At 47.0% G+C, this 23970-nt stretch overlaps 1 long non-coding RNA gene across 2 annotated transcripts; it reads left to right on the forward strand.

Moving 5' to 3' along the window:
• The first annotated feature begins 5524 nt into the window (after nt 1-5524).
• On the forward strand, nt 5525-7984 carry LOC123060683 (uncharacterized). Of its 2 annotated transcripts, XR_006428102.1 has the most exons (3): nt 5545-6112; nt 6278-6547; nt 7720-7984. It is a non-coding gene; the product is annotated as an uncharacterized lncRNA (long non-coding RNA). The 2 variants fall into 2 exon arrangements; XR_006428101.1 differs by having other exon boundaries at nt 5525-6112; nt 6278-7984.
• Nucleotides 7985-23970: the final 15986 nt, after the last annotated feature.

Below are 23970 nucleotides of genomic sequence, written 5' to 3' on the forward strand. Positions count from 1 at the left end.
CGGCCCAGCTGGCCCAGCTCGCCTCCTCCTCTGTCGTCTTCCTCCCACCAGGAGGACGCGCGCGTGGCCGCCACGCGCGAGCACACGCCGGCCACCTCCTACTTCCCTGCTCGCCGCTGGAGGCATCCGAGGGCGACACGCACCCCCCTGAAAACCCCTCGACCCTCTCCTCCTCTCCCTCGCTCTCCCTCCTCCCTTGGACCTCTCTCTCTCTCAACCCCGCTCCTCCCCGAACGGCTCCGTCGCCACCGCTCGCTTTTGCCGTGTCCACCGTGCTCCCCTCGCCTCGCTGCTATGTCCAAAAGCTCCGCCACCTCGTCCGCAACCTCTCCGCCAAGCCACGCGAGCGGACGCGCCCTGCAGCGGCTCCCCCGACCTCTTCTTCAACCTCGGTCCGCCGGAGATCCCCTTCGCCGCCCACTTGCTCCGACGCTTCCCCGAGCCAAGCGAGTCGCCCATCCGACTCCCTGTGAGCTCCGCCATCTTCTCCCTTGCTCCCCGCGCTCGTACGCTTCCTCTAGCCGCCTCCTCTACCAGAGCCGAGCCGCTCCGCTGCACGAGCTCGACGCTGGCGTCACTCCGGTGACCTTTTGGTCACCACTGGTGCCTAACGCACTCCTGCACCCCCACGAGTCCGACGCGCCTAACCGCGGCTCCTGCCATGCTCTGCACCGTCGACTCGTTCGACGCCCAATCTCCGGCCGCCGCCGCGAGCCCCGCTCCGACAAACTCCGGCCACCCCGCGCCCTCCTGCTTGCTCCATCCGACGCGGACGAGCTCCAACTCCTCGCCTGTGGTCTCCGCCGCACTTTTGGCCGCCGGAGCGACGATCGCGAGCCCCTCCGTCGTGTTCGGCCTCGCCGGCGGCTAAACACCGGTGGGATTTGACCCCTTTGACCACACCGGCCGTCAGGTGGGCCCCATGGGTCAGGTGGTTAGCTTAAGGCTAATCACCCTCTAACTAAACCCCTGAGCAACTGACCAGTGGGCCCCAGCACCACTAATCTAAATTAGATTAGAAATAACCCCTCGATTAAACTAACTATGACACTAACGTGTGGCCCCCACATGTCAGGTTTGACCCGGTTGACTGCTGACGCAGTGCTGACCTCAAGCTGATGCAATACATCATTTTCTGGTTTTAAATAAATCAGGAAATTCCAGAAATTGTTATAAACTTCAAAAATTCATAGAAATTCTACCATAGCTCAGATTGAAATAATTTATATATGGAAAATGATCAGAAAAATTCAATCTATCCATCTGTACCATCTACATGCATGACAAACCAACCTATACATGCTGTATATATGAAAACATATAAATGGCATATTTAAGAGCTTAATTTGGAGTTTCCTTTGAACCCTTGGTTCAAATGGACTTCAACCAAATAAATGCTAGATGCATTAACTCAAACAACATCACATACTCATGCCATGTTCATGCATCATATTGTTGCATATGCTTGTGTTTGATGGCCGACACCATTCCTTCTCGATAGGTCCTGCTCCAGAGAGTGTTCGAGAGTACCTGTCTGAGGAGCAGTGCCCCCCCTGTTGATCTACCAGGCAAGCAAACCCCCTTGTTCATTCCGATACAATCCTACTCTCTTGCTCTTGCTCTTATTTATTGCATTAGGACAACAATGATTCAACTGCTACTTTATGCTGCGGTAGTTGAACCCATTCCTCTGCATGACCTATCATTGCCACAATAAATAGTTAAAACCCACTAGCATGTCTAGGAGTTGATTGAGCCATGTTGTGTTCCTACCATGCTTTGCCAGCTATTGCTTAGACTATGTCAGGTCTGATTCATCGGGAATGAATTGGAGAGTTACGATATGATCCGGTGCTAAGAGTTAAGCGTGTGAACACGATTTGGTAAAGGTAGCGGTGAGAGGCCATGTAGGAGTACATGGTGGGTTGTCTCATTGGGATCGTCCTTAAGAACTGAGTTCTGTGTAAGTTGTCCAATGACTAGCTACTACCACACATTGGGCTCCGGGCGCTCCAAGCTCTCTCGACTTATAAACCGCCTTGATCTCTGTCCAGGAGTTGCAAATAGTTTCTGGTGTTTGTCGGTAGTGCTATTTTTCTACTGAGTGGCACCCGACAGGGTGGACTTGGGACAGACTAGGCACACGTGGCCCGGTGTACCGAGTGGCACCCGGATGGTGGGCTCGGGAACCCTGTACACATCGTTTGGGGCCGTGAGCGAAACCCCGGCCGGATCTCCTTGCGGATGGAACCCGAATAGGTGATAAACCTGGACTAGAGTCTAGTGTGGTTAGTCAGGTCGTGGCCGACACCCTCGCCAGGCTTCCGCTTGAAGGTTGCCGAGATACATGACGTGTATATGGTGATAAGTGGTGAGGGCGTGTGTGAAGAAGTACAGCCCTGCAGGGTTATCGTGATCTATTCGAATAGCCGTGTCCTCGGTTATGGACTTCTTGGATGCTTACGTGGTACATAGACAACTTAAAGTGGATACTCTAAAATGCTCAAGACAAGTGTGAGTGCTATGGATGGCCTTCTCGTAGGAGAGAGACGGGGATGAATCCATAGTAGTGTATTGATGTGGTGCTTAGTGGACTCGTGTGCGCTGCCTCACCTCAAAGAAGTTTCTCGTTGTTGTAGAACAGGATAGCCACTGAGTCAAAGCTGGCTTGCTGCAACTAAACCCCACATTACCTTCTTGATACAATGCATGTATGATAGGGTCTGATGTAAGTCTTGCTGAGTACCTTTGTACTCACGTTTGCTTTATTTATGTTTTGCAGGTGAGACATCTGTCTCACTAGTAGTACCGCTTGGACTTCGACGAGTAGCTTGTTACCTCAACTATGATCTTGTACCTTGGAGGGACTTGTAGATAGTCAGGCTTCTCGGGCTTTTTCTTTTGTAGTTGTCTGTACTCAGACATGTAATGCTTCCGTTGTTTGTATGCTCTTAATGATGGGTCATGCGACCCCTGTTTGTATTAATGCTATGTGGCTCTTCTGAGCCTTTATCTATATGAGTTTGCGTTATGTTGTGATGCCATGTTGTACAGGAGATACTTGCATGTTATGCGTATGTGTGACGTGTATTGCTATGCGTGGGATCTGACAATCTAGTTGTTTATCCTTGGCAGCCTCTCTTATGGGGAAATGTAGTCTAGTGCTTCCTTGAGCCATAGTAGTCCGCTACAGCCCGGTTCACCGGAGTCCTGCTAGCCCAGCACTACTGCTCAGAACACTTGACCGGCCGACATGTGTTCCACTTCGTTCCTATGTTTGTCCTTTCGGGGAAATGTCACGCGGTGACTTCCGGAGTCCTGTTAGCCTAGTGCTATAGCCCGGATTCATACGTTGTTGACCGACATGCTCGATGTGATTCATGTATGCCTGTCTCCATAGGTCTGTGACGCTTTGGGTTCACAACTAGCCATGTCGGACCAGGTTCTCTGTCATATGGATGCTAGCGACACTATCCTTTACATGAGCCAAAAGGCGAAAACGGTCCTGGGCCATGGTAAGGTGACACCCGTGGGGATACCGTGCGTGAGGCCGCAAAGTGATATGAGGTGTTACATGCTAGATCGGTGTGACTTAGAATCGGGGTCCCGACAGCTTTGGTATCAGAGCCTGACTGCCTGTAGGATTACCAAGCCAACCTGGTCGAAGTTGGGTCTAGAAATTATTTAGCTCTATAGGGGAATTGATTGTGGAAGGGAACATAAGGCTCTTTTACTCCTTATACCTCATGCCCTTCTGATCTAAGTCATCCTATCCTTCCTACGGTGTTAAGGAACTAGGCTTTCTCTTCCGTCTATCAGGATCATGTGTTACTACTCCATAGTCTCTTAGGATTGGTTGATCAGAGTCATATTCCAGTTTTCGAGTACTTCCGGTGTAGTCTGTTTAGTAATATCCCAGAACCTTGAGTGAGGATGTTGAGTATGGTGCTACCCCTCTTTTGCAGAATGTCTCATTTCGAGCATTTTACTGTCGTTATGCTGCCGGAATTTTCCTAGGAGTTCAAGAGATAGTATTTTTCCTCGTACTATATTCTACATCCTTATGATGATGCTGAATCCATCCTTGTTTCCTTGGTTGGTTCTTCAGGATGTCGTAAGTTAACCGAAGTTATGTTGCTCGTAGCCGGAACCACGAAGATGGTAGGGATGAGGATCCTCCCGACCAGCCTTCGTTGGCGGAGTTCATGTTAGATACGGAGAAGAACAAGCGAGAGTCTAACCGCTTGTTAGCACGTATTGAGGAGAACACCTCCCATCAGTGCAAAGAGTCAGCGTCCATCTATGATTTCATTGGTCTGAAACCACCTACCTTCCATCATTCCATTGAACCACTCGATGCAGATGACTGGCTCCATAGTATCACACACAAGCTGTGTTCTGCGAACGTAGCTGAAAGTGACAAGGTCACCTATGCTGCTTATCATCTGGAAGGTCCTGCTAGTATTTGGTGGCAGAACTATGAGGCTATGCTTCCAGCTGGCCAGATAACCACCTGGAGAGATTTCACCGAGGCTTTTCGCGAGCATCACATTCCTCAGGCTCTCATGGACCGCAAGAGAGAAGAGTTCTGTAGTTTCACTCAGGATAAGATGGCTGTTGATGCTTACAGTAGAGAGTTTGAGAACCTTGCCCGCTATGCTACAGAAGAGGTGTCCACGGACGCCAAGAAGCAGGCTAGGTTCCGGAATGGTCTCAACCCCAAGTTGCGTCGTGATCTCCACTTACATCATTGCAATACATTCCAGGCTCTTGTGAACAAGGCCATTAACGCAGAAACAACTCAACTTACTTACGAGGAGTCTCGAAAGCACACCCGTGATTTGGGTTCTTCTTCCGGTTCTACTTCGCAGAAGCGCCGGATTTGGGTTCCGAACTCCGCTCTTCCACCCGGTTATACACCAAGGCCTTCTTATGTGGTGCCTCACCCAGTTCAACCGTATGCTCCACCTAGGCCTATCGGTAGACCGCTTGTCAATGCGGGTCCACGTCCTACCTCAGGGACTTGCTTCACATGCGGAGAGCCAGGACACTATGCACGTGACTGCTCTCAAACCAACTATGCTCCACCCCAGCGTGAGGAGTCTGTTGGCCGTGGTAAGCCATCACGCAAGATGATTAGTGTCAAGTCAGCTCCCACTGAACGTGGATGTGTGCATCACGTCTCAACTAAAGACGCTCATGATAATCCAGATGTCGTTCGTGGCACACACTACACCACGACACAAGTTTAAGGGCAATTAACTGCCGGGAAAAATCAACAATTTGGGGCAATTAACTGCCGGGAAAGTTTTGTCTGCCGGGCAAAACTGTACATGTCACTGTAACTGCTGAGAATGAGAAAGGAAGAAGGGCAGATCATCTGGCGGCATCTTTAGGGTCAGCCTAATTGCCCTCGAATCCCAATGGGGTCAAGTGCACTGCCGGGAACCACGTTGATGGGGCCAAAAATTTTGGGCCCAATAGGTGCGAAACGGTAGAAGTCGCTGGAAAGCCCACCCGCGGCCTTAATTTCTTTCCCCTTGTCGCTCCTTCTTCCCCCTTCTCGTTCCTTTTTCCCCCAGCCGCCGCAATGTTCCGCCCACCCTGGCAACACCGTCGTCGACCTGGCCCGTCCAGATCGGCCGGCAAAGCGCTGCCACCCCCACCCTCTTCATCAAGCATGCCGCCTCCCTGCACCCCTAACCCATGCCGCCCCTCCCGCACCCCGAGTCCTTGACCCACGCCGCCACCTAGTCCCCTCGACGGCCGGCACCCGCGCGCCCTCCGACCCATGCCGCCACCCAGTCCCCATCGGCGACGACCTACACCCACGCTTCTGACGTCTCACGCTGCCACCCAGTCCCCATCGGTGATGACCTACACCAGCAATCCACGCCGCCGCCCGTCCCCATCGATCCACTTTGCAACCATGCCCCCACCCAGAACCGCCGCCCCATTCCTCGAGCACGACGCTGCCTCAGCCCCCTCACCACCCATGTCGCTGTCCCAATCCCCCACCACGAAACCTCCCCATTCCCTTCGCCATTGCCGCCTCTGCTTCACATCGCATAGTAGCACGACGTCTTGTGTCAAAGGAGAAGGTCCAAGTGAAGTAAGTTATTCATTAACTTGATTTCACTTGTGTTCTACATCAAAGTGCTCCATATGTGATGCTTCTTACTAAAGGGAATCCCGTCTCAACACATCAAAAAATCAATTAAAAAGATTTGGCACTGGTTGTGGTTTGTTGATATTGTTTGTTATTCTTGCGCACCAGGTGTTTGAGTTTTTGTCAAACCAATAGCAACATCCTCAGAGTGAGTCGCAGCTACAGGCCGCCCTTGAGCTCTGTTCATACTTTTTTTATTGTGTTGTGACATGCAGGTTTTTGTTGTTGTGTTGATTTATTAAATTTGGCTATGAGTCTAACTGGATCTGATAGGTAAGAGGCTCAAGCTGAACCCCTGACCCTCTTATGTCTCTCCATGTGCCTTCTTATCCGGTGAAGGATACACCAGCGCCAGCCACGTACTGGTCAAGATCGATGGTTAGTGGCCCTGCTCTGCCCGCATATAGCCTTAATGGGGATGCTGTCTATGTTAGCTTAGTGCAGAATTAGATAAGGCCAGGTACTTTACTAAATCGTTGTCCTATGCCACATTGCTAAATACAGTAATTATTTGGGAAGTTTACATCCACTGAATTTCTATCTTGGCAAAAGCAGATCCTGATTTGGTGCTGATTTTTGCCATCTGCAACTCCTTTTTTTAGTTATAATTATGTTGAGAACTAGTAAGATTCACACAAACATCTCATTTTGTATAATTTAATTTATCCTGAGAGATAGGCTTTATAGTACCTTATTTCCTAATAGCTGCATAAATAACCCAATAAGCCTTCAGTCCTACATGAGTTTTCAGTTACGTTTGTAATTGCCTCTTTTGCTCTGATTTTTGGTTCTCAGCTAGCCATAGTGATATCATCAGAGACGTGTTTTAGGTATGATAGCAGGGGTGTTTGACATATGTGCTCGGCCAGGGAATCATTCCAGAATGTACCATATGTCAAACACCCCTGCTATCATACCTAAAAAATAGTATAGGACGGACTGAAAAATGAAAAGAAAAGAAGATATGCGCCTAGCGGTAAATACTTGTTTGTTTGATTGCCATATCTAATTAACATATTCATGCCCAGCTTCCTGGCATATGTAATTCCGGTTATATTTTAGCGTGGCTTCAACAAGAACAACCTCGCTGATTACGTTGATCAACAAGAGTACGCCTAAAACATGACGCTGGCTATTATTCTTCTAATATTTATCTTTCATATCCGTCCTTGTGTTGATCAATTCCTGTGTGCTCTAATTAGTGCTAGTTCAAACTCATTACCTAGAGATATCATAAATCATTCCAAACAGGCCCTCTGTGGTTTTTTGTTGGGTGTACGAATTGAAGCTAAAGATGAAGTTGCAGTTAATGGTCATCCATCTTGCTGCGATTTCAACATTATCTCTGTTTTATTTTGACCCTTTTATTTTTTGGCAGTAATGTTAGTCGTGAGATAAGTGGCACCACTAAGTCATAGGGAACTTGCTCTGCTTTTATTTTGACCCTTGTGGAATTCGGACCTCCTCTTTCTTGCAAGTAGTTGTCCAAATGGATTTGTGGAACATGTGTTCTTCCGAGCTGATCTAATTGGCCGCTTCTTTTTTTACAGGTCATCGGTATAATTCTTTTGCATCCACAAATTTGAAGAGGTGTGTTTTGTGAGCTAAAAGGATGTTCTGTTGGGTTCTGTTTCTCTGTGTTCTATTTCTATTAACTGAAACAAGATGTTATATTTGGCGCTTTTGTCTATGGTGCAATAACCTACAAATGTATGCCTATGTGTGCATGGGCATACATGAAGGATCGTTGTGTTGTAATACTGTACTTGTGAACCTATATATGCTTGTATACATCATGGATTGTTGAGATACATATATTATGTCTAATTGATGCAACTTTAATTACTATGCGTGCGTGTTGTTACATATGTACTATACTTGTTGGCACAAAATGAAGTGAAGACAAATGAATTGGAAGGGGATTTGTGTGCAAACAAACTATACAATTAAGGGCAGAATAACTGCCGGCAATACTTCTATCTGCTCTGGATTGTGAGACTACCAGGAAAAAACTATATGCCAGGAATGGTCCTATCTGCCGGCAAAGGTTTGAACATGCAGGTTAGAGAAACTGTCGGGCATTCTCCTATCTGCCGACAATTGTTTTTCCCAACGAGACTTTCTAGGGCAGTTCGTAAGTGCCGGCAAAATTCGTTCCCGGCAGTTTCTCTGCCTCCATTGGCTAGTTTTCCCGGCAGATCTAGTGACCCCAAAGTTTTTGTCATGGTGTAGTGACACTCCTTGTCAAATGTCATCCAGCTTCGGTTCTGTTCGATACCGGAGCATCTCACTCCTTCATCTCTGAAGGCTATGCTCGTTTGCACGACATGTCATTTTGTGATATGCCAACTCCACTTGAAATCCAAACTCCAGGGTCTAGATGGCAAACCACCAGAATAAGCCATGGTAATGAAATCCTTGTTGACAGACTTGTATTCCTTGCATCACTTATAGCCCTCAAGTCTACGTATATTAACATCATCTTGGGTATGCACTGGATGAAAGCTCATTATGCCAAGATTGATTGTTACACTAGGTTTGTTCAGCTTACACACCCATCTGGCAAGATAGTCACCGTCTCCACTAGAGTTGCAAAGCGTCAGCTCTATTCTCTTAATGCCAACCCTCTTCCAGACCTTGAAGATATCCCGGTAGTCTGTGACTTTCCGGATGTATTTCCAGAGGAACTACCAGGTATTCCACCTGACAGAGATGTAGAGTTTGTCATAGATCTTATCCCAGGAACCGCTCCAATCTCTAGGAGACCTTACAAGATGGCACCCTTAGAACTAGCTGAGCTTAAGAAACAACTCGATGAATCCTTGCAAAAGGGTTTCATCCGTCCTAGTTCTTCTCCCTGGGCTTGCCCCGTTCTCTTCGTCAAGAAGAAGGATGGTACAGACCGGATGGTTGTAGATTATCGTCCCGTTAATTTGGTCACGATAAAGAACAAGTATCCGCTCCCCAGGATCAACGACCTGTATGATCAGCTCGCTGGATCCTCAGTCTTTTCCAAGATGGATTTGAGGTTAGGCTACCACCAAATCAAGATCAGAAATGGGGACATTCCTAAGACGGCTTTTGTCACTCGTTATGGTCAATACGAGTACACCGTCATGTCTTTTGGTCAAACCAATGCTCCAGCTACCTTCTCTCGCTTGATGAACTCGATCTTCATGGAGTACTTATATAAGTTTGCCGTGGTTTATCTCGATGATATTCTTATTTACTCGAAGAACGAGAAAGAGCATCCCGAACATCTTAGATTTGTGTTAGAGAAACTCAGAGAGCACCGCCTTTATGCCAAGTTCTCCAAGTGCGAATTTTGGTTGCCAGAAGTGACCTACCTAGGCCACGTGATCTTTGGTAAGGGCATTGCTGTCAATCCCGAGAGAGTTCAGGCCATTCTTGATTGGATTCCGCCTGAAACGGTTAAGCAAGTGAGGAGTTTCCTTGGTCTAGCCAGTTATTGTCACCGCTTCGTTGAGAACTTCTCCAAAGTGGCCAAACCTCTCACCGAACTTCTCAAGAAAGATAAAAAGTTTGAGTGGTCCCCACAGTGTGCGCACATTTTTCAGGAACTGAAAAGACGCCTGACTTCTGCTCCCATACTTATGCCACTGGATTTCACTAAAGACTTTGTTATCCACTGCGACGCCTCACGACAGGGACTAGGTTGCATTCTTATGCAAGATCGCCATGTGATTGCCTATGCATCTCGACAGTTGCATCCACATGACGAGAATTATCCAACACATGATCTAGAGCTTGCAGCCGTAGTCTATGCACTTAAGACTTGGCGACATTACCTTCTTGGTAAACGTTGTGAGATTTACACCTACCACCAGAGTCTCAAGTATATCTTCACCCAACCAGATTTGAACATTAGGCAAAGACGTTGGCTGGAGTTGATGTCAGATTATGACTTAGGGATTACCTACACCCCAGGCAAGGGGAATATCATGGCTGATGCGCTAAGTCATAAGTCCTATTGCAACAATCTTATGTTGCAGCAGGGCCAACCACTTCTCCATGAGGAATTCTGTAAGCTTAATCTTCACATTGCTTCTCATGGATTCCTTTCTACCTTGGTGGCGAAACCTAATCTTGTGGATCAAATCATCTCTGCTCAGAAGCAGGATACGGGAATTTCCTGGATCAAGAGAAACATTAACAAGGGAGTTGGTGGTAGTTTTCTATAGATGATTGTGGTGTTGTTTTCTTTGAGAGTCACTTGGTGGTTCCCAAGAATCAACATCTTCGACAATTAATCCTTAAGGAGGCGCATGATTCTCCTCTCATGATTCATCCCAGTAGTACTAATATATATCAGGACCTACGCCAGAGGTTCTGGTGGACTAGGATGAAGAGAGAAATTGCTCAGTTTATTGCTAACTGCGACGTTTGTCATCGCGTTAAGGCAGAACATCAAAGACCTGCTGGCACCCTTCAACCTTTAGCTATTCCTGAGTGGAAATGGGATAAAGTTGGTATGGACTTCATCATCGGCTTTCCCAGGACCAAGAAAGGGAATAATGCTATCTTCATAGTCATTGATCGTCTTTCCAAAGTGGCTCACTTCCTACCTGTTCGGGAGAGTATCACTGCTAGTCAGCTCGCTGACTTATATATTTCTCGAATAGTGTCACTTCATGGTGTTCCACTAGAGATCAATTTAGACCGTGGTTGTCAGGACCCCGATTCCAAGTCACATCGACCTAGCCGGTAACACCTCATATCACTTTGCGGCCTCACGCACGGTATTTCCATGGGTGTCGCCTTACCAGTCAAGTGTCCTGAGGAGTAGTGCTAGGCTAACAGGACTCCGGTGAACCGGGCTGTAGCGGACTACTATGGCTCATGGAAGCACTAGACTACATTTCCCCATAAGAGAGGCTGCCAAGGATAAATAACTAGATTGTCGGATCCCACACATACCAAGCGTTTCAATCATACACACAATATGCTCGATATGTGTAAATACAACATGGCATCACAACATAACTCTACAACTCAAGTATTTATTCATTAGGCTCCGAGGAGCAAGATATTACAAACATGGTCTCATGACCCAACAATCATAGCATACAAGTCAAAGCACATGCAGAAGCTTAACATGTCTGAGAACAGACATCTACAAATGGAAAAGGCTAAGAAGCCTGACTATCTACCAGATCCTGCCGAGGGAACAAGATCGTAGCTGAGGTATCAAGCTAAACGTCGAAGTCCATGCGGAACTACTAGCGAGACTGAAGTCTCTCTACAAAACATAAATTAAGCAAACGTGAGTACAAAGGTACTCAGCAAGACTTACATCAGAACTAGCTACATATGCATCGGTATCAACAAGGGGGTGGAGTTTAACTGCAGCAAGCCAGCTTTGACTCAGTGGCTAACCTGAACTACGACTGCAAGCAACTCTTTTGAGGTGGCGCACACGAGTCCACATATTCACCATCCAATACACCACTATGGATCCGCTCCCGTCTCCCTACGAGAAGGCCATCCATAGCACTCACACTTATCTTGCGAGTTTTAGAGTATCCACTTTCACTTGTCTATGAACTATGCAAGGGGTCCAAGTTTCCATATCCGAGGAATCCGGCTATTCGAATAGATAATGTTAACCCTGCAGGGGTGTACTTCTTCACACACGCTCCCACCACTTACCGTCATTTACACGACATGTACTCGGCAACCTTCAAGTGGAAGCCCAACGAGGGTGTCGGCCACGACCTACCTAAACACTTAAGTCTCTAGTCCAGGTTTATTGCCTATTCAGGTTCCATCCACAGGGAGTCCGACCGAGGTTTCCACATACGGCCCCGAACGATGTGAACAGGGTTCCCGAGACACCAAACGGGCGTCCGGTACACCGTGCCACGGTGTATCTACCCCATCATAGCCCACTACTAGGGTCAGGGCTACGCACGGCCGCCAACACATAACCTACAAACACCAGAAACTAGTTGCAACACGGAACGTCGTCTACTGAGAGGGGACAATTACCGGCAAATAAGGAAGAACACAATCAATGCAATGCAACAATATGATGCATGATCATGACATGGCAATATGCTGTTGATTTGGGCTAATGCAACGGAAAGTCATTTTAACTGAAGTGGAATTCAAAACTACATCAAATTCCAACTCCAAACCTATTATGAAATTTGCCCTAATCATGTTTCATCCTAAATAGTGAGGTTAACTTGCTCAAACATGCATGAAAATGGTACAGATGGATTCCTTGAATTTTTCTTATAATTTTTCATATATAAATTATTTCATTCTGAGTTATAGATTATTTTATATGATTTTAGAAGTTTTAGGCATTTTCTGAAATAAATAAATCATTTAGATTAATTTAAAATCTAGAAAAGGTTTTACTGCGTTAGCATGACGTAAGAGTGATGTCATCAGGTCAACTATGGCTGGCCAGGTCAAACCTGACCAGTGGGACCCACTGGTCAGTAGTTAGTTAACTAACTAAAGTTAGTTTGTGTTAAACTAATACTAATCCTAGTTTAGTTAGTGGCCTGGGGCCCACATGTCAGTGAGTCAGGGGAAAGTCAAACCCCGGTCAAGCTGGGTCAAACCCGCCGGACCAGGTCAATGGCTCGTCCAGGTCAAACCGGACGTGTGGGGTCCACACGTCAGTGACACAGTTAACTAACAAGGTTAACTAAAATTAAACTAAACCTAATATAGTTTAGTTAAGGCCTGGGCCCACATGTCAGAGGCTAATTGAAACTAACTAAATAAATTAACACTAACCTAGGTTAATTAGCAGGGCTAGCCCCACGCGTCAGTGACCCAGGGTGGTCAAACCCGGGTCAGATGGGGTTAAACCCCAGGGTCAAGTCGGTCAAACCTGCCGACGACTAACCGTTGGCGAGGTCCGAGACGGCGGCGATGCCCGAAATCGCAGCATAGGCCACGGTTCGAGGCGCGGATGGCACCATTGGGACCCTGAGCCTCGTCCGCGTCGGCTGGTGCTAGTGGGGTCACCGGAGACGACCTAGATCGACGACGGTGTCCGCTTCCGCAGCGGCCGGAGTTCGGTGAAGATGGACAGCATGCTACGGTGCACGGGAGGACGAGTGGGTAGGTGTTCTGGGTTCCTGGGAACGCGTTGAGGACAAAAACATGCTCTGACGCGACGTTTGCAGGCTCTAGCCACGACGGTGACATGGCCGGCGGCGAGCAAGCTTTCGGGAAGGGTGGTGGAGCTAGCTAGGGCACAAATTAGGCAACGGGGCATGGGGGAAATGGTGCAGCGGCTCACCGCAGTTCTTCTGGTGCTACTGGCGAGGCAGGGGAGGCACGGGGTCCGGCGAATCGACGGCGGTGATCCATGGGTCCGAGGAGGAAGAAGAGCTCGGAGTCGTTGTCACGGAGCTCCTGGCGGCGCCTGGATTGGTGCAGAGGACGCGGGGGTCGAGGCGAAGCTCGTGGCATAGCTGGATGGCGTGGGAAGGGCGATGGCAGTGGCAAACGGCGGCGGTGCGTCCATGGAGGCTTCGGCCATGGCGGGGAACGGGCGAGGGGGAGAGCGAGGGAGGGAGAGATTGATCCATACGGGTCTGGGGGGGGGTGGCGTGGCGCGACAGAAGGCTCAGGGCGCCCCGAGAAAGCAGGAGGTGGTCGGGCGCGCGCGTGCGTGCCGCGGGCACACGCCCTCGTCCCTACTGGCACGAGGTTGAAGACAGGGGAGGAGTTGGGCTGGGCTGGCTACAGTGTTCGCCGCACAGCTGGGCTGCAGGTAAGCCAGGTAAGTTTCTCCTTTCTCTATTTTATTTCCTGTCGTATATTTTTCTGCAACTTTGTGGCTTTTCTAAAAATGCTTAGGCACTTTCAAAAATCACCAAACTGCTCATGCCCACTGTTTAGCATATAACCAACATGGAACATTTCAGTTTAGGATTATTTGGACATCTAAAATATTCTATAGCATTTAAATGCCCAAATGCAAATAGAGTATGATTTAATTCAGTGACCCTATGATGTCCTAGAAATATGTGCACCATTTCTGTCAGAGGTTTAAGACCAAGGCAAGGATGATGACCATTCTAGAAGGGCAGTTCAGGTTCATTGAAAAAGATTTTGGTAAATCCTAGTTGGATTAATGGGGTACTGGGGGTTCTGTCATCCCCATTTCAATTTTTTTGAGTAAAGTAGACATGATGCAACACCATATGTTAGCACTAGCCATTACCAGAACTTGGGATGTGACAACTCACCCCCACTAAAACAAGAATCTCGTCCTGAGATTCAAGAAGTGGAGTAAGAAGATAGAGGGGTCACAAAACTATCACAGTCTTCTTGATCCAACTGCCCTTCTCGAAGATACCGATATATTGCATCACATTGCTCTTGACGTCTTTGTCTTCGAGATCTTCATCCAACACGATGAAGAGGGAAGGAAACTCTACAGGAAAAGATCTTCTCAAAGATCGAGCAACTCAAGATCAACTCATGGAGTGAGACATTAGAACATCTCTTGAGCTGAGACACAAAACACAGATCAGGAGTGATGGAAAAGAGGTAGATGACAAGGTTCTACTGGGTAGGCAAAAATTCCATGCTGAAAAGGATGGTGCATGATTTCAAGATAGCGAGGAAATAATTGCCATGATTCCATAATGGGGCACCTTAGGGGAGATGACCCGTGGGATTTTCCCTTAGGTGGCAAAAAGAATTACTTTTGATACAAAGATCATTGAAACTCTCTATACCAGCCTAAGGCAATCACAACGATCATTTGAAGGAGTTCGAAAGAATGACATACTCGGACTAGGATGGATGATGTGGACTACCTTGTTGAAGACAACGCAATGGATGATTTTTGCTTATCATCGGAAATGGATGAGACCCATGGTAATTCCACTTTTGAAGATGATCCTGAACAACAACTACTAAGGTGCAGGCTGGGAACAAAATGCAAATGTTGGGAATGATTCTGGTAACTGGGGAAGAGCTCAATAGTCGAGAGTGAGTCCACTGTTTGAAAAGGTTATAACATAATCGAGGAAACTAGAAGCAAATCCCAGTTAACGCCAACGGTAAAACCTGGTGCTTGCCGTGCTCTCAAGAACTTGAGCATCTCCATATTCATCAAGGTTTTACCAATATCTGTGTCAAAGATCCTGGCAACACAACATACCACCCTGATGAATGGTGATGGATGATGCAGATGCAAAGGAAGATAACACTTTCTCAGATTTCACCTTAGCGAGGCCAAGGAAACAAAATCTGGATGATCGACCGAGAGACATTTAGCACTCCGTTTCTAATGTTCTCCTTGATGTGCTAGGATAATCGATTTATTGATATGGTTTGGTATCTAGGACATCAAGTAAAAGGTCGGACTTCGGGAGCACAAGAATCAGTAAGGATTAACTATGGAGGTAAATCCTACGAAATCCTCATGGGGAGGTGGCAAACTTTCTTCAATCGAGATACTACAATAATAGGTCTTCCGGCTGGATGTGTTGGCCACGACATCCACTTTACCGGTTATCGAGGGACCAATATTATAGTTCTTGGAAAATGCTCCAACCATCATATCTGCCTGAGATTCAGATCTGGTTGGTGTCAGGATATTCCAGACTCATCGAGTCTAGAAAGGAAAATGAAAGTTTGCAACACAAACCTATGAGACGATGTTGCGAGATTCTCGGGGAATGAACTGCGATAGCAAGCTCCAAAACATGAGCTGGTTCTGCTACAACATGTGAACACGTTGTCACAGACAAGTATGACCACATAGTAGTCTTATAATAAAACACTACCGAGTTCTGGTGGGGAATCATCATTGAGGATATCGAAATCTTGTGCATAACCAAGGATAGCACAACAACTTCTTTTCCTGGAACAAGTCAATCAGTGGCTTAGTGTGCTATGGAATTCATATGGAATGAAGATGATCAGTCTATCAGACCAAGGAATACTTCACACGTGCATGACTAACTTGGGATGATTCCAGAGGAAGCAAAACTAACTTTCTCGAACTCACGGCGGCAACTTGCACCAAATGCACGTGAATCACAGGAAGTCACTTCTTTCATCCAACATATGCTTCATGAGCTAGCATGAAGAGATGCTTTCAAAAGTTTCCAACACTCACTTAATGTTCGACAAAATCATGGAGAGGACATGGATGTTGTCGATGGACTCAACAACAATTCATCCAGGTTTCCATATAAATGGAAATCCATAATTAAGTGAACACAGTGATAGCATTGGTCAGACCCAAAGAATATAATGATGTATGCTCGAGGAATCAACCACGAGTAGGACAACATTACGAATATCGTTGGTTTTGATTTGATTTGACGATAGCCCATACTCAAATCAAGGTTTGGACAAGACAATAGGTTCAACAACTGATCACGGGGATCAGTCGATGAAGATATCATCTATCTTCAACACACACACACACACACACACCAGGATATCCCTTAACATGAACTAAGTCAGACAAGCTTCCATCTTCCAACTCTCCAAATTGATGTTTAGCTCAGCCAACTAACTCAGGGATATCCAACACAGATTCTTGGAGAAGGGGTGATTTATAAGTAAACCAACTAGATCACGAACTCAACATAGCGGTCAGGTGACAGCCAGGTAATACTTCCGAGAAGATCTTCGGAAAATCAAGAACCACCGATATGTTACTAAGCTCGAGAACAATCTTGCTTTTCAGGGCAAGATGATATGATCAAAAGAGCAAGGGTTTGGCAAAATCCTAACCCGTTGATCGAAGAGTGCACCAGGAAATAAGGACTAGGTAGCACGATCAATCTCAGAACGATGGTTCAATAACCAACATGTTAAGAATGAGAATATTGTCCATTTACTACCAAGCAACTAGTTGCTAGGAGTATTGATTTCACACATCACGGTTCACTTGTTGGTATTCCGGTTGCAACAACATGGATCCCAGGAGCGAATGATGATGGCGAGAAGTATCACTGCATCAAGAGTTCATAAGAGGTGGTGCAATTCTCATGACAATTCTGACATAAGGAGGCAACACTCCAAGGTAGAACAAAACAAAGCTGGATTGGCACTTTGATCTGCGGAATACAACTGTTCTGACCCAATCCTAGATATGGATGAGGTATTGGAGTTTGTTTCTCCTAGTCATTCCGGAATAGAATGGCTTGACGGATCACATGAATAACAGGCATCGATAACATCAATGCACAACTACTCCGGACTATCAATTGATAGACGGGGGTCAGAATACAACTAAAGAGAGACAACGCAAAGTCATATATCTTTCTGACTTGTGGATGCATAGATTAGTATGTCGAGCAAAGCTCAACATTTCTTCCGGATAACCCATGCAGAAAGGTAGAACTAGCAGATTCACAATGTAGAATGGAGAACTTCTGCCAAGAATGGCTCATGGTAATTGGAAGAAGGATGTACCACGAACCTCGAGGACTATCGCAAAGGTTACTAACATTCTAAAGGTACGAGCAACACTATCAACATGAGGTAACTAGAGTGAATCTTGGGTCAAGAACCCAAGAGTAGAATACCTACTACTAAATGGCATCATGGGATGCTTTCGAGAATGGTGGCCAGAATCATCACACTAGGGATGCAAAGCATTGCTAGATTAGTGGGTGGTTCGCCAGAATGCCTAGGGTCATAATACTAGCTCCAACATATATGTCAAGGCAATGGAGTACCTCAATAGACCGATTAGTGTGCTTAATCTGGCCCAAAAGGACATCGGAAACGGGATGAAGGGATTTGCAATTGCATCAGATTGTTTAGAAACCTGGGATGACTCGGACAGCATAACGGTTGTAAATGCTCAAAATGATTTGAGAAATCCTGCGCAATGGTGGCATAACCACTCAGAAGCACAATATCAAGGTTCCGAGACCAACTATGAACACACAGAAGTAGTAGAGACTGAACTGGGCTTGCATCCAACATTCTTAAGAGTCTACGAATTAGTAACACATGATCCTGATAGAAAGATGAGAAGCCTAGTTCTTAATCCCCGTAGAAGAGAAGAGGATGACTCAGACTAGAAGGCCATAGGGTAAAGGAGTAAAAAGAGCCTTACGTTCCCTTCCACAATCAATTCCCTTACATAACTAAAGCATTTCTAGACACAACTTCGACCATCTTGGCTTGGTAATCCTACAGGCAGTCGGGCTCTGATACCAAAGCTGTCAGGACCCTGATTCCAAGTCACATCGATCTAGCCGGTAACACCTCATATCACTTTGCGGCCTCACGCACGGTATTTCCACGTGTGTCGCCTTACCATGGCCCGGGACCGTTTGCGCCTTTTGGCTCACGTATATGATAGTGTCGCTAGCATCCATATGACAGAGAACCCGGGCCGACATGGCTAGTCGTGAACCCAAAGCGGCACTAACCTATGGGGACAGGCATACATGAATCACATCGAGCATGTCGGTCAGCAGCGTGTGAATCCGGGCTGTAGCACTGGGCTAACAGGACTCCAGGAACCCGGGCTGTAGCAGGCTAGGCAGGATTCCGGATGTCACCGCGTGACATTTCCCCGAAGGGACAGACACAGGAACGAAGTGAAACACATGCCGACTAGTCAAGTGTCCTGAGCAGTAGTGTTGGGCTAATAGGACTCCGGTGAACCGGGCTGTAGCGGACTACTATGGCTCATGGAAGCACTAGACTACATTTCCCCATAAGAGAGGCTGCCAAGGATAAACAACTAGATTGTTGGATCCCACACATACCAAGCGTTTCAATCATACACACAATATGCTCGATATGTGTAAATACAACATGGCATCACAACATAACTCTACAACTCAAGTATTTATTCATTAGGCTCCGAGGAGCGAGATATTACAAACATGGTCTCATGACCCAACAATCATAGCATACAAGTCAAAGCACATGCGGAAGCTTAACATGTCTCAGAACAGACATCTACAAATGGAAAAGGCTAAGAAGCCTGACTATCTACCAGATCCTGCCGAGGGCACAAGATCGTAGCTGAGGTATCAAGCTAAACGTCGAAATCCACGCGGAACTACTAGCGAGACTAAAGTCTCTCTGCAAAACATAAATTAAGCAAACGTGAGTACAAAGGTACTCAGCAAGACTTACATCAGAACTAGCTACATATGCATCGGTATCAACAAGGTGGGGTGGAGTTTAACTGCAGCAAGCCAGCTTTGACTCAGTGGCTAACCTGAACTACGACTGCAAGCAACTCTTTTGAGGTGGCGCACAAGAGTCCACATATTCACCATCCAATACACCACTATGGATGCGCTCCCGTCTCCCTACGAGAAGGCCATCCATAGCACTCACACTTATCTTGCGAGTTTTAGAGTATCCACTTTCACTTGTCTATGAACTATGCAAGGGGTCCAAGTTTCCATATCCGAGGAATCCGGCTATTCGAATAGATAATGTTAACCCTGCAGGGGTGTACTTCTTCGCACACGCTCCCACCACTTACTGTCGTTTACACGACATGTACTCGGCAACCTTCAAGCGCAAGCCCAATGAGGGTGTCGGCCACGGCCTACCTAAACACTTAAGTCTCTAGTCCAGGTTTATCGCCTATTCAGGTTCCATCCACAGAGAGTCCGGCCGAGGTTTCCACATACGGCCCCAAACGATGTGAACAGGGTTCCCGAGACACCAAACGGGCGTCCGGTACACCGTGCCATGGTGTATCTACCGCATCATAGCCCACCCCTAGGGTCAGCGCTACGCACGACCGCCAACACATAACATACAAACACCAGAAACTAGTTGCAACTCCTGGACAGAGTACTAGGGTGATTAAGAAGCCGAGAGGGTCAATTAAGGATCCCAATGAGTGGTAGTAGCTGTTCATGGATCACAGACACAGAACTCAGTTCCTGAGGACGGTTTCAATGAGACAACCCACCATGTAATCCTACATGGCCTCTCACCGCTACCTTTACCAAAACGTGTTCACACACTTTGCTCACACACAGTAGGACATGTTCACACACCTCCGATTCACTCCCGATGAATCAGACCTGGCACAACTCTATGCAAATAGCAGGCATGGCAAACAAGCATGAATGAGTAGGCACATCAGGGCTCAAACAACTCCTACTCATGCTAGTGGGTTTCACCTATTTACTGTGGCAATGACAGGTCATGCAGAGGATAAGGGGTTCAACTACCGCAACAAGTAATAGATGAATCGTTGTTGTCCTAATGCAGTAAAAGAGAGCAGGAGCGAGAGAGTGGGCTTGTATCGGAATGAACAAGGGGGTTGTGCTTGCCTGGCACTTCTGAAGATATCTACTGAGAGGGGACAATTACCGGCAAATAAGGTTGAACACAATCAATGCGATGCAACAATATAATGCATGATCATGACATGGCAATATGTTGTTGATTTGGGCTAATGCAACAGAGAGTCATTTTAACTGAAGTGGAATTCAAAACTACATCAAATTCCAACTCCAAACCTATTATGAAATTTTCCCTAATCATGTTTCATACTAAATAGTGAGGTTAACTTGCTCAAACATGCATGAAAATGGTACAGATGGATTCCTTGAATTTTTCTGATAATTTTTCATATATAAATTATTTCATTTTGAGTTATAGATTATTTTCTATGATTTTAGAAGTTTTAGGCATTTTCTGAAATAAATAAATCATTTAGATTTATTTAAAATCTAGAAAAGGTTTTACTGCGTCAGCATGACGTAAGAGTGACGTCATCAGGTCAACTGTGGCTGGCCTGGTCAAACCTGACTAGTGGGATCCACTGGTCAGTAGTTAGTTAACTAACTAAAGTTAGTTTGTGTTAAACTAATACTAATCCTAGTTTAGTTAGTGGCCTGGGGCCCACATGTCAGGGATTCAGGGGAAAGTCAAACGCCGGTCAAGCTGGGTCAAACCCGCTGGACCAGGTCAACGGCTCGTCCAGGTCAAACCTGACGTGTGGGGTCCACACGTCAGTGACACAGTTAACTAACAAGGTTAACTAAAATTAAACTAAACCTAATCTAGTTTAGTTAAGGCATGGGCCCACATGTAAGAGGCTAATTAAAACTAACTAAATAAATTAACACCAACCTAAGTTAATTAGCAGGGCTAGCCCCACGAGTCAGTGACCCAGGGTGGTCAAACCCTAGTCAGACGGGGTCAAACCCCCGGGTCAACTCGGTCAAACCTGCCGGCGACTAACCACCGGCGAGGTCCGAGATGGCGGTGATGCGCGAAATCGCAGCACAGGCCATGGTTCGAGGCGCGGATGGCACCGTTGGGACCCTGAGCCTCGTCCGCGTCGGCTGGTGCTAGTGGGGTCGCCGGAGACGACCTAGATCGACGGCGGTGTCCGCTTCGGCGCCGGCCGGAGTTCGGTGAAGATGGACAGCGTGCTACAATGCACGGGAGGACGAGTGGGTAGGTGTTCTGGGTTCCTGGGAACACGCTGAGGACGAAAACATGCTCTGACACGACGTTTGCGGGCTCTAGCCACGGCGGCGACATGGCCGACGGCGAGCAAGCTTTCGAGCAGAGTGGTGGAGCTAGCTAGGGTGCAAATTAGGCAATGGGGCATGGGGGAAACGGTGCAGCGGCTCACCGCAGTTCTTCTAGTGCTGCTGGTGAGGCAGGGGAGGCATGGGGTCCGGCGAATCGACGGCGGTGATCCACGGGTCCGAGGAGGAAGAAGAGCTCGGAGTCGTCGTCACGGAACTCCTCGCGGCGCCTGGATTGGTGCAGGGGACACGGGGGTCCAGGCGGGGCTCGTGGCATAGCTGGATGGCGTGGGAAGGGCGATGGCAGCGGCGAACGGCGGCGGTGCGTCCATGGAGGCTTCAGCCATGGCGGGGAATGGGCGAGGGGGAGAGCGAGGGAGGGAGAGATTGATCCATACGGGTCTGGGGGGTGGCATGGCGCGACGGAAGGCTCAGGGCGCCCCGGGGAAGCAGGAGGTGGCCGGGCGCGCGCGTGCGTGCCGCGGGCACACGCCCTCGTGCCTACTGGCACGAGGTTGAAGACAGGGGAGGAGTTGGGCTGGGCTGGCTACAGTGTTGGCCGCACAGCTGGACTGTAGGTAAGCCAAGTAAGTTTCTCCTTTCTCTATTTTATTTCCTGTTTTAAATTTTTCTGCAACTTTGTGGCTTTTCTAAAAATGCTTAGGCACTTTCAAAAATCACCAAACTGCTCATGCCCACTGTTTAGCATATAACCAACATGGAACATTTTAGTTTAGGATTAGTTGGACATCTAAAATATTCTATAGCATTTAAATGCCCAAATGCAAATAGAGTATGATTTAATTCAGTGACCCTATGATGTCCTAGAAATATGTGCACCATTTCTGTCAGAGGTTTAAGACCAAGGCAAAGATGATGAACATTTTAGAAGGGTATTTCAGGTTCATTGAAAAAGATTTTAGTAAATCCTAGTTGGATTAATGGGGTGCTGGGGGTTCTGTCATCCCCATTTCAATTTTCTGAGTAAAGTAGACATGATGCAACACCATATGTTAGCACTAGGCATTACCAGAACTTGGGATGTGACAGTGGTTATCTTTTCACTTCTCATTTCCAGGAGAGTTTCCAAACTGCCATGGGCACCCATCTTTCGTTCAGTACCTCTTTCCTCCCTCAATCAAGTGCTCAAGTGGAAAGGTTCAACCAAATTCTCGAAGACATGATTAGAGCTTGTGTTATCTCATTCAGTATGGATTGGGAGAAGTGTCTTCCCTTTGCCGAGTTTGCTTATAACAATAGCTACCAATCCAGCCTCAAGAAAGCTCCTTTTGAGGTTCTGTATGGACGAAGATGTCGAACACCTTTGAACTGGTCAGAAACCGGTGAAAGACAATTCTTTGGACCGGATATGATCCAGGAGGCAGAAGAGCAAGTTCGCATCATTCGTGAGAATTTGAAAACAGCCCAATCTCGTCAAAAGAGCCGGTATGACCGTAGTCATAAGGAAGTGGCTTATGAAATTGGCGACAAAGCTTACCTTCGGATTACCCCTTTGAAGGGTACACATCGATTCGGTATCAAGGGCAAGTTGGCTCCTCGTTAGAGTGGTCCCTTTCTCATTCTCGCTAAACGAGAAGAGGTTGTCTACCAGTTGGAACTACCCCCACATCTTTCTCGAGTTCATGATGTCTTCCACGTCTCTCAACTCAGGCGTTGCTTCTCGGATCCCATCCGCGGAGTGGACCACGAAGCGCTTGATCTTCAAGATAACCTCACCTATCGAGAGTACCCTGTTCACATCCTTGATCAAGCAGAGCGTGTCACTCGACGTCATAACATCAAGTTTCTCAAGGTTCAGTGGTCTCATCATTCCGAGAGAGAAGCTACTTGGGAGCGTGAAGATCGTCTTCGACTTGAGTACCCCACTTTCTTTCCGCCGACTCCTGAATCTCGGGACGAGATTCTTCCGAGTGGGGGCGAGTTGTCACATCCCTAGTTCTGGTATGACCTAGGCTAGCCCTTCATGTTTGCATCATGTTTAAATTCCATTTAAATTTGAAATGGGGATTTGTGAAACCCTCACAATCATTTCTGAAAATGACCCAAGTAAAAATTGCTCCAAAAGGGTCCAAGAAAATGCTCATGTTGCTCTCTGAAAGTATTGGACAGAGATAAAAATCAAACCAATATTTTAAAGAGCTCATAAGTATTTATTTTGGGCATTTGGAATTAATCCAGTATTTATTTGCTTGGATAAATATTTTTATATATACAAAATATTGTCCAATAATTCTGAATTTTGGTGAGGGACTTTGGATTAATTCCTTAGGTCCCTGCAAA

The sequence above is a fragment of the Triticum aestivum genome, chromosome 3A (genome assembly GCF_018294505.1).
Source record: "Triticum aestivum cultivar Chinese Spring chromosome 3A, IWGSC CS RefSeq v2.1, whole genome shotgun sequence".
In the NCBI taxonomy this organism is placed as follows: Eukaryota; Viridiplantae; Streptophyta; class Magnoliopsida; order Poales; family Poaceae; genus Triticum; species Triticum aestivum.